The following is a 13,933-nucleotide window of genomic DNA, read 5'->3' as shown; positions in this document are numbered from 1 at the left end:
TAGATGAACACGGGAGAACTATCGTTTATGATTTTCTCTTTTGTTTACACATGCACAGTTTGTCTTGTTTGTGAGCTCAATTGTGAGCACTGGCAGTCTTATGAATCTTAGAGTTGGTCCCGATCAGATTACACCCTTGTTGAAAACCAGACATATACATGTTGCGCGCAGATTTATTGTTATCTATGTATTGTATTAAACTTGATTTCTCACCAACACGCAAGTGTTTGACGTTTTATTTTAACACATGTTCAGGTTTGCAGTAGCTGTTTTGGAGCTTGTGGACACGTAGGAAGTTTTCTTTATTTTTGACCTAGATTAAAATGTATCAAGACAAGTTTTTGCTGTTCGAATATTATGATTTATAATATATTGATTTATGATGATTTATGTTATCTTATTTTTGCTTTGCGCGTGCGCGAATGAATGTATTTATTAAATATTGACACCCAATAGTGTCACGAGTAATGAAACAATATGTGGCGCCCCGATGTATAATCCGCCTTTGGTCGGGGTGTTACACGAGATATCTGGGTCATAACCCAACCCGTTCGGTTAATCGTTCATTTGTTATGCAAAAGGCGTTTATTTGCTTAATCGGTAAATACATACTGAGGTGTACCTTGTTTTGGCTCAAATGTCACATATTAACCATTACAAATTGTAGCGGAAACTAAAACTTTACATTTAACTTCTACTCTAATCTAATTTTCAATATGGATAGCCTCGTACGGATTTCAAGTTTACTAAGTCATCTACAATACTTGCATGCATACTAAAAGTCAGATGCACGTTTAGTGAGTTCTAGTTTACATAATCATTAGCTTATTCTTCAACATACAGTATAAGTCATAATTCATTACAACTTACAAACATTTTTGCATAACTTAACACTACACATTCATTCTTTACTAGTTCCTATGTCATCTATGCTTGCTCATAACTGAGTCGTCATATGGTGGTGGCGGTAAGGCAATTAGGTGGTGGTGATGGTCGGGTGTATTTCATGTATTATATTATATTAATTAGTTAAATTTAGTTTAAATATCGTGTGAACTTTGGTACTTCAAACATGTTTATGTGTTTAAGGTCTTTGGACATTCTGTATGCTTATTGATGATGTTTAAAAGCTTGGAATGATGCTTTAGAAGAGCGAAATTGATGGCACACATCCCAATGCAGAAAACAAGAAAATACCAAAGTTTCCCTGCCAAGAGGCCCATTCACGCTACGTGAAGGGATGAAGATGTGATTATTCCTTTGCGCTACGCGAAAGACCAGGCTTGAAGAGCTTTGCGCTACGCAAAGAAGTTGTTGGGGAATATGCTTTAAATATGGCGCATACCATGCACTAGCAGGCTTAGTTTCTACTAGCAAAACTTATCACAACAGAAACATAAAGGAGTCAACTTTTTAGTCTCAACCCAAAATGAAGAAGGTGACTGGGGAGAGAGCTACAAGTCATGTCCAGGCGAAGTATACACACCGTGGGATGGAAATCGGACTAACCTAATTCAAACATCATAGGCTATGCTTGCATGCTTGGTCTCATGTTAGCTGGACAACTTAGATTTACACTAAATAACCAAAGTTGTAATTCCACGTAACATTTTATCTCCCTGCATCAACCAAAGGGCTCAATGGTATCATATATGGTCGTCTCTGAGAATCGTAAAAATTTATGAGCTAAGGGCAAATAAAAAGATGGACCCCTAAGTAAAATATGAACTTGATAACTCGTATATAAAAAATAAATACTCGTTAATTCCAACTTGGGTTTCACCTAAAATCCATTTAAAAAACGGACTATTGGGGCTTAATTGGAAAAGTGAATTGGGTTATGAGTATGTGAATGTTGGTTATTCCTTGAAATATACATATTTACTTTAATATATACATACATATATAAAAATTTTAACGGGCCTTCCTGGGAGATCGGACCGGGACCGTCGCCCACCCTACCCCACCTTAGGGTCGGCCTTGGTGAGTGTTCAAGTCCCATTATAGACAAACCAGTAACGCCTGCTTGCTCACAAGGAGCTCAAATATTTGTTTGGTTGTATGAGGCGGGACATTTTACATCCATCGTTGATGGTTCAACCCTAAATCTTTATCATGTCTTATTCTATTATTAATTTCTTGTACCCACAAAATAATTTAATCTAAAAATAAAATTTGACGTTCATAAATCGAAGTACACTAGAAAACATGAAAGTGATTGTAGAGTTCCAATGTCATCCACACCAACAAACCAAAAAGCTTTGATGGTTATTTGAGGTGGGACATTTCTTAAAAAACTTTAGAGTGGCGAACCCAAAAAAAATTCATGGGGAAATGGGGGGCTTAACACTAATTTTAAGAGGGGCGATCAGGATTTTCACATACGAATAACACTAATAAAAAGTTTAAGCTTGGCGGCAAAGGCTAGGTCCGACCCTGAACACATAGTCTCTCATATCCACACCTATATATGGGATCTGCCTTATTCCAAACGGTAAAAACATCCATAAATTATTTTTTTTCCTTATACTAGGTTGAAAGAGTGTCGACACCCTTACATAAAGCAGCAAAATTATTAAACAATGCACAAATGGATAATGGAGATTTTTCTCAACATGTAATAAGAATGCTATTTTTTTATGATCTTCCTACCCCAAGAGGGAAAGGCCCTTCCCTTTTGGGCCGGTTGTGTAACTATAAGTTTTCTAGTTTGACCAATCATTCCGATCTCCTTAGACGATCTAAGATGAATTTTGCAGGAGTTTACGGGAGTTTCCTTGAGGAATTTGGTGTTGTATTATGCAGCATACAGAAACATCTTCCCGCTTTGGGCACTTGAGGAACATCGCAAACGAGTTTAGAACAAATGAGTTAAAAGACTCAAGTTAAGGTTGAGATAATCCAAATAAAGGTTGACATAATCCAAATATTGAATATAAGTGAAAATGATAAGGCATAAAACCTCTATCAACTCTCATATCTATATGTCATTATGTAAAGACATTTCTTTCTCTCTTTGACTCTCTCATTATGCACTGCGTACAAGTGATTACGTGGTTCGGTTAATAAATTTGGTTGCATAATGAAGGTGCACTTGTTTAGTATAGTTTGGACTTGGTTGTTGAAGCAACATTAAGTTCTACAAGTTCATAAGATTATCTTCAACCAGAAAGCAATTAATCAATAACAACCCCCCCCCTCTCTCTCTCTATCTCTCTCCCTACCTTCCTTAGAAAGTTATATACATCATTTTGGGTTTACTCCCATCATTTTGGTTTTGAGCTAATGAAAACTGGAATGACTGTATGTGGAAGAATGTTGAACTAGCCCATATAAGGTGGCTTCAATCATTTAATTAAATTGGCTTTAATAGATAATTGGTCCCATTACTAATATGAACTAAGTGATGGACGCACTAACATTATTAAGTAGGGTTTCCCCTTAAATGCCATAAGCCATTACACCAAGAACACCACACATTTAAGAACATTTTTCTCTAAAGATTCACTCGGGAGATCCTTGAGGGCTCGTAACAGGATCAAATTTGGAATCAATCATGGCATCATCATTCTTTAATGCGTCCATTCCATCAATTAAGTCTCATTAATCATTATATGTTGTTGATCATTAAATCAAGCATACTAGAGTTTATGTTCTACCCTACCCTTGTCCGTAATGATATAATGATAGAAATCAGTTGTATGGTAATTGATAATCAGTTATGCGTGAACATTTAGTACCGAGTACCAGTACAATACTGATAAATTCGGTCCGATATTCAATACCACTTTTCCATTAATTTGGCACTGGTATTTTCAGTACTGATACCATAAAATACCGAACTTTGGTACCGAGTATTGGCCATCACCCACTTTTCTAAAAGTTTGTATCTATACCGGCCGGGTACCATTAAGTTGTTATTAATATGGGATGACCCATAATTAAGATCCATACCCGCTTACTCATTCCACCTTCTCGACCGTTTTCTTCTTCTTCTTCTTCTTCGTCTTCCTCGTCATCCCGTCCACCTGCAACAAAATGAGTAGTTTTTAATTAATTAATTCCAATAATAATAATATATGTGTCTGCACCAACCGCAAATCATCATCACCACCTCACTCACATGAAGAAGCCGAAATCAGTCGACAACAACAGCAATTCGCCTCTACACTATCCTAATTCCCTCATCGGAGATCCAACAGCATCATCTGCAGGTGGGTTCACCGCCAATTTGGCTCGGAAGAAACCTACGCCGCCTCAGCCTGCTAAGAAGCTCGTCATTAAGCTACTTAAAGGTTTTTTTTTTTTTTCACCTCAATTATCATATGTATGCCTTTAATGAATCCCCAATTTGGTGTTTTTAGGGTTTAATTGATCCAATTAGGATGTTCTAGCCTGTACATTTAGAATATGCTGTATCTAAAACCCTTGATCAGTCTTTAGTTTACAGTATGTGAATATCAATTTATAATTTACATTTTATGCATCAACATGTTTTTGAATTTTCTTTTTTTTTTTTTAGCTAAACCAACATTGCCATCAAACTTTGAGGAGACCACATGGACAGTCTTGAAGTCAGCAATTAGTGCCATATTCTTGAAGCAGCCCGATCCTTGTGATTTAGAGAACCTTTATCAAGTGACTGACTTATCCTTTATTACTATGAATCAATCAACAATTTAACATTCATTAGTTGCTTCATTATTCAACTTTTTATTGTTATAGGCGGTCAATGATCTTTGCCTCCATAAGCTGGGCGGAAGTCTTTACAAACGGATCGAGAACGAGTGTGACTCCCACATATCTTCTGCTATACAATCATTAGTATGTCAAACTGAAGACGTTGTGGTGTTTTTATCACTTGTGCAAAAAACCTGGCAAGATTTTTGTGACCAAATGTTAATGATCCGTGGTATCGCGTTGTATCTTGACCGTACATATGTGAAACAAACTCCATCCGTACGGTCATTATGGGACATGGGCCTTCAACTCTTCTTGAAGCATTTGTCACAAGCTTCAGAAGTTGAACACAAAACCGTATTCGGCCTTCTGAAAATGATAGAGAGTGAGAGGTAGGTAAGCTACCATGTCTTTTAATGGTCATATGAATAATCTTGTATATTTGTGACTTATATGTTTTTATTTTACACTTGTCAGACTAGGTGAAGCGATTGATAGAACACTTCTTAACCATCTGTTGAAGATGTTTACTGCCTTAGGCATTTATTCTGAGAGTTTTGAGAAACCGTTCCTTGAATGCACATCAGAATTCTATGCTGCTGAAGGAGTTAAGTACATGCAACAATCAGATGTTCCAGATTATTTGAAACATGTGGAGGTGTGTATCACTCTTCATATTTTTCTTTTTAAAATATTATTCCATGTTGAGTTAATATCGTAGAAAACAAACATAGTTTCTCATTTTTCATGAAAAAGCTTTAGCTCCATCATTTTGGCATATAAAAGTCCTTGCACATGTTAAAAAACCACAAAAAGTCTCTCAACTCATCGTTGCTGCATTAAAGTTCCTACACTTGTTTAGAATGCATGTATTTGTGAAAAAATATTTTAAAAAAATGTTCTGTTACCTTTTTAATATTGGTCAAAACTTGGTAAAGCGACATTCAACTTTTTTGCCCAAAAATGTTCTATTATCTTATTTCAACGAATTTAAGGTGTAACTATTCATTATTTTAAATATTTTTCCACAAATACATGCATTCTAAATAAGTGTAGGGACTTTAATATAGCAAAATTGGGACTTCTTTGTGTTCTGTGGCATGCGCAGGGACTTTTGAATGATAAATTGAGGGACTATTTGGTGATATGAGAAAGTATGTTAGTTTTTTTATGGTATTAATGCTTCCATGCTATATGTTTCATTGGTATTTGATGGTGTTCATGATTGCAGGTAAGGCTGCATGAAGAAAATGACAGATGTCTACTATATCTTGATGCTGGTACAAGAAAACCGTTGGTTGTGACTGCTGAAAAACAACTCCTTGAACTCCATATATCTGCAATACTTGATAAGGCATGAATTATTTTTTCCCTTCTTAAAATTTGAATTTTCTTTTAATCTTTGAGTAGGTGTGTAAATGAGCCAAGCTACTCGTGAGCCACTCAAGATCAACTCGGTAAAAGGTCGAATCAAGCTGACCTTAATTGCTTAAATGAGCTTGCACCTGAGATCTAGCCTAAAAATAAACTTATTTAATAAAGAAGCCATAGCCTGAGCCCAGGCTTCAGGCTTCACTTACCGAGCTCGAGCAGCTTGCGAGTCTAAACGGGCCTATTATTTATATAATTTTCATTTAATATTATATATATATATATAATTATTGTATCCAAGTTAAAGTTATGATAAAAATTAACTAAATAATATATATTATCTTATATACAAAATTTATTAATGTATTAAATTAGTTATTAATTAATAAATTATAAATGAGCTTGAGCACTCGTATAACTGAGCTGAGCTCTGCTCGGTTTGGCTTGTTTACTGCTCTAATTCTTGTTATGATAAGTTTCACTCAACCCTCATACCTTTGTTATAACTTGGTGTAGGGATTCACAATATTGATGGACGGTAACCGTACTGAATATCTTAGAAGAATGTACACACTTTTCTATAGAGTAAACGCTCTTGATTCGTTAAGACATGCCCTAAGTTTATACATCAGAAAAACGGGACAGAATATTGTAACCGATGAAGAAAAAGACAAAGATATGGTGTCATCTCTCTTAGAATTCAAAACGTCTCTTGATAAAATATGGGAAGATAGCTTCTCGAAGAATGATGTTTTTAGCTACACAATTAAAGAGGCATTTGCTTATCTAATTAATCTCCGCCAGGTATAATTCTTGTTGAAATAAAGTTGATAATTAGATTTGTTTTGGAGTAACGGAACATTAATCCATTATTTACAGAATCACCCTGCTGAACTGATTGCAAAGTTTTTGGATGAGAAACTTCGTGCTGGAAATAAGGGTACATCTGAAGAAGAATTGGAGGGAACTCTTGACAAAGTTTTGGTTCTCTTTAGATTCATACAGGTACCTAAATAATGGTGGTAATTTAATAAAATAAACTCTTGCATCATTGCATTATGTTAGCTTTTCCCTTTATACATTAATAATTAGGGGTGTGCATCAGTTGGTTTTGGGCTAACATTGACTTTTTTTTATACCCATTAGTAATTACAGGTGTGCATGGGTTGGTTTTGGGCTAACATCGAACCAAAGACTGAAATTTTGGTTTTTGAGTTTTTGAATTTTTGAAAACCATTCGGTTTTTTCAGTTTGGGTTTGGTTTCTTTTTACTATTTGGGCTTGAAATTTATTGCCCGAAACAATACCAATCAAAAAATTCCCAATCATGGTCCTTGCAGAATTGGCCCAAAATAAGAAATTTGAGCCTAAAAGTTTGGGCCTAAATCTTTTTGTTGATTAATAATTAATTGATTACTATACACTTGGGATAAATTATTTGGGTAACACTATTATTAAATTCTTATGAATTACTTATAATTTAAAATAAAAAATGAAAATTCATAAACTTGGTTCAGTTTGGTTTTTTCTGTTTTAATTACATGCAAAAAAGCGAAAGTTCTTTTTTATGAAAAAATCAACCAAACCGTTGATTTTTGTTTGCGTTCAGCTATTTTGGTTCCTTTTTTTTGGGTTAGGAATCGGATTTTTTAGTTTCATGCACACCCCTATTTCGTTAGGTGTTCCAATCCTATGAATTTCTTTTGTTTTACCTTAAGTTTTCTAAAATTGAGGCAATGGAAACATATATAAATCTTCTTTACTAACAAGTGCTATTTTTCTTATTAACTTGAAGTAGGAGGTAATGGTGAAGATTAAAATTCACTTAATGATAACCAAGTTTCATAGTTGTTATGTTCAAGTCAAATTGGAAAAAGATAGTCATCAAATAGTAACCCAAGATTTCGATAGGTTTCATTTGCCTCACTCATTATATAAAAATTACATAGGAATGAAAGAGAAGAGCAATTAAACCAAGTGACTTCAGTGTGAAATTTGGTTCTTATTCTGTATAGTTACCTATTTTATTTTCACGTTTCACCTATTTATGTTTAATGTTGTGATGTAGGGTAAAGATGTGTTCGAGGCGTTCTATAAAAAAGATCTTGCAAAAAGGCTTCTTTTGGGAAAGAGTGCTTCTATTGATGCTGAAAAGTCAATGATCTCCAAGGTCCAAAAACTTTTTTATTTGCCGGTTAAGCAACTTTATCTTCTGAATATTAACTAATTAGTCATTGTTATAGTTGAAAACCGAATGCGGTAGCCAGTTCACCAACAAGCTTGAAGGCATGTTTAAGGTATACGTGATGCTATTATTCACATATTGGTTCATTTTGAGCATTTGGTTAATAATGCTGAAATTTATTTTATTTTATTTTTTGGAATTTTGTTATTGTAGGACATAGAGTTATCAAAGGAGATAAATGAATCATTCAAACAGTCATCTCAAGCTAGGACAAAACTGCCCTCAGGAATTGAGCTGAGTGTTCATGTTTTAACAACCGGGTATGATTTGGAGTAACTAAAAATCTGATTTTTTGTTGCTAATTATATTAACATGGTAGTTGATACAGTTACTGGCCTACATATCCACCAATGGATGTTCGTCTGCCCCATGAACTGAATGTTTATCAGGTATGACATGAAGGAAATATGATTCTATTATGCCTTTTCAACTGTTTCTGATTTTACAATAATCTGGACGTTGTACAATGGTGCAGGATATTTTTAAAGAGTTCTACTTGAGCAAATATAGTGGTAGGCGATTAATGTGGCAATATTCTTTAGGTCACTGTGTCTTGAAAAAGAATTGACGCCCTGCTTGCGGTGCACCCATATTATGTATGTATGTGTGAACCCTCGGGTGGGCAAAAGTGAAATTGCACTAATGTTGACGTTATTTTACTAATCTCGTGAAAATAACGTTAAAAGTGGCTGAAGGTTAATCAGGCATCATGTGGTGGCGTTGATAGCCGAAAGACAAGGTTACACGCACCAATCGGCCGGTGTCCTGGTGGTTGAGTGTTATGTGCCTTATGTCCAAGGCTTGATGCAAAACTACTATCGAGCCGGGGGTCTCACCGAAAGCAGCCTCTCTATTCCTATGGGGTTGAGGTAAAGCTGTCTACATCTTACCCTCCTCAGACCCTACCATAGCTTTGCTATTGGTGGGATTTACTGAGTACGATAATGATGAATGATGATGATGATGAAAAAAAGAATTGGCGGTTTCTTTATTTCAGGTTTGTCTCCATCTCTGATCTTGTATAGCTAGGTGGGTTAACAGGTCAAGCGTGTTGGATAATGGGAACGAGCCAGGCCTGCGCTTGACTAGGCTCCTTTAACTTACAAGAGCTCGAGCTTGGCTCATGAATAGTTTTCACAAGCTTGAGCTTGGCTTGTTTATTTAGTAATTAATGTATATAATTAAAATTATTTTTTGTATATATTTTAATTGTTTAGTTGTTTTATACAAATAATAGGCTTGCGAGCCAGCTCGAGCTTGATAAATGAAGCTTGGGCTCAAGTTTGTTTATTAAACAAGCTTGTTATTAGTCTCAGGCTCATTTAAGCTTGTCTTGATTCGAGCTTTTAGCAAGCCGATCTTGAGCAGCTCACGCATGGCTTGGCTTATTTACAACTTAAAACATGTTTTACTCAAGTTTTTTATTAGTAAATAATTACTATATTTTTCAGACGGTTGTTTTGATGCTGTTCAACGATGCACAAACGCTTAGTTTTCAAGATATTAAAGATGCTACTAGCATTGAGGACAAGGAACTAAGGAGAACTCTGCAGTCACTTTCTTGTGGAAAAGTCCGGGTCCTTCAAAAGGTGTTTATAGTTTCTAATTTTAATTTTCAATTAAAATCAGCTAAATTTAGTTTTGTTACAGTTCTTCTGTTTACTCAGATACCGAAGGGTAGGGAAGTGGATGATAATGATTCATTCATGTTCAGTGACGGGTTTACTGCTCCGCTTTATCGTATAAAGGTGAGGCAACCGAATAAGAAATTATATAAACAATTGATTGATTTTTGTTTACACAATTAAATTTGACACTATAAAATGTGTTTACAGGTTAATGCTATCCAGTTAAAGGAAACTGTTGAAGAAAATGCAAGCACTACCGGGAGAGTATTCCAAGATCGTCAATATCAGGTATATTTCTCTGTTAGAATACACAGACACATATGGTTTATGAGATCATAATGCATTACAAATTACTGGGATATATTGCAGATTGATGCTGCTATTGTTCGGATAATGAAAACTAGGAAAATTCTAAGTCACACACTTCTGATAACCGAACTCTTCCAGCAGGTAATCATTTTCTAAAAACTTGAAATCATTTCTTTTCTACAGATCTGAGCCTAATGTAGGTTAAATTGCAATTAAATATGTCTGTGTGTGTTTGTGTTTTTTTTGGGACAGCTTAAGTTTCCTATAAAACCAGTTGGCTTGAAGAAGAGGATTGAAAGCCTAATTGACAGGGAGTATTTGGAGAGAGATAAGAACAATCCTCAAATATACAATTACTTAGCTTGAACATCAAGTTAATATATGTAAAGTGATAGCTTTTGTTTTCATTGTTGAAAAGTAATATCTTCAAACACTCTTAATTAACCCTGACACGAGCGTGTGCTTTCAAACATATTTCAAAGGTCTTAACTTGACGGGTGTGATTTGACCGAACCATGGGAGCCAAGTAGTCCTAATGAGGGGCAATACAATACAATACAGTAAGTTTTGTTATCAAGGTTCAACATTGACCACTTAGCCAATAACATCATCAATTAGCACCATTAGTCAGTTACGTGACTCGAAAAGCATTTCATCACTTATCACCAATTAGGTTCTTTAGAACCATGTCGCGATTCAAACACCATACATATGAACTCTTTGACATTTCCACTAGTATTTGATTAGGCAAGCATGTGTAACTAAAAGTCCCAATGAGTTTGACCTTACACCAAGAAAGGCCAACTTCTCAAAATTCTGATTACCATTACATGAGTTTGACCTTATCATCAACAATGATAATGATTGATTCCAACAATATATATTCATCTAAAGAGATGTTCACCAAATAACACCAAGATTTTTCCATTATTACCTACCTAATATCCCCAACTTATTCATGGTTCCCATCCAGATTATTACTCAATACTCATAAAGCTTATTATCCTCTTGTAGATGGTTAGATTAACCATCTTTACTTGAATTTTCCAATATGCAGCAATTTGTAATCTTTTTCTTCTTGGTTTCACTTCTCCACCTTGTTCTCTCAATACACTAGATTTTGTGGTATGCATGTCTTCTTGCCTCATTAACGTCAGTTATCCAATTTTAACAGAGTTTCGCCGATTTAAAATGTTACTAACAATCTCAAAATAAGAAGTCTTATTTGAATCCAATCAAAATAAAAAATGAGTACTGCCTTATTGCACAACTCATAAGTTTTCATACACTATACCCAAAATTGGAATGTTAACAGTCCTGAATAAAGATTTATGGATTTAACTACTTGATAGTATTTTAAAATGGTTATGACATAGCGAAATCTTTAGACCGCAGCCCATCTTGACATCTTTGGTTTTAATGATTGCTGCAATTGCGTTTTCAGAAGTTGACGGATAAACGAACTGTTTGCTCATGTAGCTTCAGATCAATAGAGAATAACCTAGAACTAAATAACATGATAATGATACCATGGATCAACAATCTCTCAATCTCTATCCAAATTAGACTGTCCGTTGTCGAAGGGTTCGCGGGTTGATCGCGAACACCACAACACTCTCCAGCTAAGGGGGGCGCACGCCGTGAGCCGGCTAGCGCCAGCCAAGGGAGGTTGGAGGGGGATGTTGGCTCAATCATCACCAAACATTTTGACCTAAATTTCATCAATCATCACCAAACATTTTGACCTAAATTTCATCATTTTGACTTTCGAAAGTCAAAATTGAATTACAGATTTAAAGAATCAAGTCGAATCACACACCGATCGATCGTTCGATTTCATCAACAAATCTCAACACAACAGCAACAATTATAAGGAAAAAAAAACTTATCGCAACACGTACTAGATCTGACGGAAACAAAGCGAATTGAATCAACAATCAGACGACTTTGACGGATGTAGAAGAAGCGGAATCAACAACGTTGTGATCTGCAGGATTAGGGTTTGGATTGAGCGGTAGGCGAGGATCATCGTCGTCTGGATCGTAATCGGGGTTTACGTTACGATCGATTGCTTGCAGGCGATCTCGATGGTGATCCAGCCTAAAGCTAGACCTGCAATTGCGATCAGTGATGCTGTTAATGCCCCCATTGATGTTGCTCTCAATCAACTGTCAGTGATTTTAGAGAGTAGTGTTGTTGATCATGCAAAAGGACTGAATGTAGATTAATTTATTATTATTGGTTTATTTTATCTAATTAACTCTAGCTCGATTGGTATGAGAGGAGAATTGAAGATTTGGGCGACAGATTGCAAGGTTTCAAGTTTTAATCCGAGCACAATCGGGTTTTATCGTAATGGGTCTTCGGATAAAGGTTTTTCACTTAACAGGAGAGGCTGAGCTTAGGCTACCTAACGTTATCCACGATCGCAAACGCATAGGGTTTTCTTTTGCTACTGGGTTACCCGGATAGTCGGGTTTTATTTATTAAAAAAATATTGGTTTATCTTAGGGAGAAAACGAAGGGTGTTGTTTGTAAAGATGGTTTAATACTTTGTTGAAACTCTTTGTATATGAACTCTTATCTTCAATTTTCTTAATTACTAGTATTTTTAACCCCTCACGTTGCAGGGTGGCGGCCGATTCGTATGTTTGAAGATCGAGCGAGTTCAATGAAGGGTCGATCGAAAGTTGGCGGGTAAGTAAACAATAGGGTTAGGTCAATGAGTTAACCTTCACGGCTACATGTATATTTATGGTTTATCATAGATAGCTCTGATACCATAAAAGTGTATATTAATAATATGTTTCATTTTTTTCTTTTTTTTTGAAAGGGCAATATTATAATGATAAAAGAAATGGCAACTCACAAGGAGCAATGAGCCTAAGAGTACAAATAACTGAAAAAACAAGCGACCAAAAAAAAAAAAAAACAAATACAAGATTTGAACTACATAGGAAAATTCTCAAAATTAAAATGGCACTGCTTCTGTCACTACAAGTACAAACTTGTGTTCCTATGTTGAACCATAAGAACGAGGTTGTTTTGTTATCGTTGACTAACTTATCCACTGTAAAATATTTTTTGTTGAAGGTCCTATCATTCATTGTATTCTAAAAAATCCATGAACTGCCTTACATTATGCTTTATTTATCTCGTGCCTATTAGGTTTGTACCACATCCTCATAGCCATTCTATATTTCACTATAGGTGTGTAGCAGTTTTCATTTCAGAATTACACAACACACAATCAACATCACCAACATATATTCCTGTGTCATCAAAGCCAATTCTATCCAAGAATCCAATAACATCTTACAAGTGTAACAATTTACCTTAACAGGAAAACTTTTCAACCAATAACAATCGTCTACCACTTGATGATTTCTATTGTCTATTTCCCACCCCAAATTTTTACCACCATGCGGGTTAACCAACCCATCAAAACCCTTCCACCACCAACTGTCCGGTTTATCCCCAAATGACTACATTATTTATCAAGTTAATTTAGATTTTAATTGCTTTTTAAAACGGTAACTATTGTATTGTATTTTTCACTTGTGGCCTAGTGATAGGAGGCTTGGTTCTCCAGTAGAGACTTAAGTTTGAATCCCACTTTTATCATTTTAAGTGGATATTGGCAATGAAGTATTTGAGCTAGGCCTTGTGCAAAAGCTGTCAGTTCGAACCCTGAGCCCAC

General features: G+C 35.4%; 1 pseudogene across 1 annotated transcript; it reads left to right on the top strand.

Moving 5' to 3' along the window:
- Positions 1–4,123: 4,123 nt before the first annotated feature.
- Positions 4,124–10,645, top strand: LOC143632486 (cullin-4-like; annotated as a pseudogene). The gene is made up of 18 exons (XR_013153523.1): positions 4,124–4,295; positions 4,523–4,638; positions 4,726–5,072; positions 5,158–5,338; positions 5,912–6,034; positions 6,568–6,855; positions 6,931–7,056; positions 8,120–8,221; positions 8,295–8,348; positions 8,450–8,556; positions 8,625–8,685; positions 8,772–8,871; positions 9,262–9,293; positions 9,748–9,885; positions 9,964–10,044; positions 10,132–10,212; positions 10,294–10,374; positions 10,486–10,645. The product of XR_013153523.1 is annotated as a cullin-4-like (transcript).
- Positions 10,646–13,933: the final 3,288 nt, after the last annotated feature.

Source organism: Bidens hawaiensis, unplaced genomic scaffold, assembly GCF_021521415.1.
Source record: "Bidens hawaiensis isolate Kalapana, Puna unplaced genomic scaffold, B.hawaiensis_p1.1 tig00006390_1, whole genome shotgun sequence".
In the NCBI taxonomy this organism is placed as follows: Eukaryota; Viridiplantae; Streptophyta; class Magnoliopsida; order Asterales; family Asteraceae; genus Bidens; species Bidens hawaiensis.
Note: the sequence above shows the minus strand (reverse complement) of the source record. Positions and strands in the feature narration are given on the sequence as shown.